Source organism: Canis aureus, chromosome 18 (genome assembly GCF_053574225.1).
Source record: "Canis aureus isolate CA01 chromosome 18, VMU_Caureus_v.1.0, whole genome shotgun sequence".
Taxonomy (NCBI): domain Eukaryota; kingdom Metazoa; phylum Chordata; class Mammalia; order Carnivora; family Canidae; genus Canis; species Canis aureus.
Genome location: NC_135628.1, coordinates 50,189,273 through 50,192,049, shown reverse-complemented (window position 1 = coordinate 50,192,049; position 2,777 = coordinate 50,189,273). Strand labels below are relative to the sequence as shown.

The 2,777-nt window shown below is 38.5% G+C and overlaps 1 pseudogene; it reads right to left on the bottom strand.

Annotated features, from left to right (window-relative positions):
• Window positions 1–1,533: 1,533 nt before the first annotated feature.
• Window positions 1,534–2,135, bottom strand: LOC144289183 (ubiquitin-conjugating enzyme E2 N pseudogene; annotated as a pseudogene).
• Between the last annotated feature and the right edge of the window lie 642 nt (window positions 2,136–2,777).

Genomic DNA, 2,777 nt, shown 5'->3' with positions numbered 1-2,777 from the left:
TTATATAGTCAACAAACAGAGTGAGGGAGCCAATGAATGAAAAATATGAAGAGAAGACATTAAATGTAGAGGAATTCTTGCCAAACCCACTTCACAGGTTTCTTGCTGAGGACAGGCCACGATGATCAGATATCAAGGATTAGCAGATTCTCAATAAACTGACTTAGCAGAATTATTGCTACCACTAGACTAGGTAGGCTAAAGATGGATGAGACCGAGAATGAGACCTAGCTGACAAGTGGGCTCCAAGGAGCCAGACTAAAATTTGGTCAAAAAGAAAGTCTTCGTCACTGCTAAACACAAAGCTTTGAAAGAAGGAGCAGGATATGGAACAGAATTTTGTTCAAAACAAATAATAAGTATTTAAAAACCATAGTGCAACTTATTGGTAAATTATGAGAAATCAGTCATGGAAAAGACTGTTTCAAGTTTAAAAGTATTTAAAGAAAAGATGAGTATGAAATTGATATTAAAAATTAATCAACTTCTTATAGGCAGAGAGGAAAGCAGGGAAGAAGTTATTGATAAGGAAGTAAGTTGTAAACAAAGATGGGAAAGCAGGAGAAATGAGTCTGTGTGAGAATAAGTTCAACGGTGTTGCTGTAATATCACATTTGTATAGGGAATTTATGAAAGATAGACTGTCGAAGAGAGTTAAGGATGGATTGCAGAGTATCATGAAATTCCAATACAAGAGTCTGAACTTGATCTGACTTCTCAAGCCAGGGTACTCATATCTCCAGGAAAATATGGTGGTGCCAGGGATGCTCGGATGCATAGGACTAGTATGGCACACCTTCTAGACATCAAAATTTCTTCAAGATTTGGAATGAAATGTCAGGCTATTTAATCAGGAAGTATTTTAAATTATTTAAATATTCAAATATAAACAGTATGTAGAAAAGAATGACAGGTTGAATTTTATTTTTTAATTTTTTTTTTAGAATTACAAAAATATTTTACTAAAACATAAGATTTACAGAAGTTTCCAGACAAGCCATACAAAATGGTCACAAGCTTTTTCTTGAAGGAAGGATGCTACACTTGACAGCAAAGTCACAATGTTATTAGTGAGGGCTGTGATGTTTGTTTAATGTTCCCATTTTGGTTCAAACAATCAAGCTTGTCCATCTACAGCGTCTAAATAAAGTTAGACTTGGCTAGAGAGCATATTCTAAAGAACTGGTTAGCTTCTTTTAACCGATGCAATTAGATCACCATTAAAAGGGGGAAAGGAGCCCATAAAATTAAAATAAAACTACCTCTCCCCCTCAAAAATAATAATAAAGAAAAACACCCACACCCCTGCAGCTAACCCTGACAACTACCTTCATTCACAGTGCTTTATACTTAAGCCATGATGGGGGAAATGAATAAAAGCAGAGAGGGCCCACTGCTTTTTTTTTGGGGGGGGGGGCACTGCTTTTAAACGTTTCACAATCCAGATGGTGCTTCTAGCCTCTGCTCGTGCTTTACAACAGTGAATCAGGACAAGACATGGATTTGCTAATGTGCATTTAATCACCAGAGGACTGAAGATGTCTGGGCTTTTATTCTGTAATGTTTCTAAGACTGTGTCCATTAAATGCAAACAAAAAAGGAAGAAGTCTTGGCAGAACAGGAGAAGTGATGCACACTTGATGATCAGATCGATTTTAAATATTATTCATGGCATATAGCCTAGTCCACGCTCTCGCTGTTTCTATGGCTTGGGCGTCGTTGGTCTTCCACTGCTCCGCTTCATCATTTGCTAACGGATCATCTGGGTTGGGAGCACTTAAAGCCTGGATCGATAGCAGAACTGTGCGGATCTGCAGTGCTGGGGACCACTTATCTTTCAAAATATCTAAACATACTCTTCCCAACTTGTCTACATTAGGATGATAAATTTTGGTCATGAAACGTACTTTAGGGGCTGCCATCGGGCATTCTTCTGGAAGGAATAGTTCCAGTTTAAAAGTCCCTCCCTCAAAGGGGGAACCCTGGGGGCCAGCAATGACCACATGAAAATAACGGGCGTTGCTCTCATCTGGTTCTGCTCTAATGCCAGGAACTGGTTCTGCCAGCAAACGCTGGGTTTCCTTGATAATCCTGCGGGGCAGCCCCGCCGTCTTGTCAGATCCTGGGTTTGGCATCTGCTCTGGACCCTGGCTCCGCTGGCATCCGTCAGGTTGAATTTTAGAAATACAAAATAAGATTTGAAGAGGATAGTTAAATCTTTTGCCCTCAAGACTTTTCAGTCCCTTCTCATTTGCCACTTGGGTGGAAATTCTTGAAAACCCTGCTGCAGTCCATAAGAAACTCTCAAGGACATGTAGGCATGAAAGTGGCATGGAGAAAAAATGGTATTATGTAAAGATTAATGGGGTAACAATTTCTCACCTCTTTTTGCTTATCTGTCACAATGCAGGATAGACTAATGGTGATGATTAAGGTACAACCATGAACCATCACAGACACTGTTCCTTTCCCACTCCAAATCTTACATGGCAAGAGAAGCAGTTAAATGATGAGTCAGCAATTCTTCATTACCTCTAATTTCTACCAGAATTCACTTTCCCTTTGGGATGAAAATAAAAAATTAGAAGAAGCTGATTATAAGTTGATTAAAAATCTAAACTCGGGTACAATTCCAATGCCATTCCTGAAGAAAGACAATATAGAGTTCAAAGAAGGTAAAAGAAAAGGTAACTAAAATCGAGAATGTCTAAAATTTTTCTTATGATGAAATGGGATTCATCAATCTCAAAAAAGTAAATTTGAAAGAGAACATAACT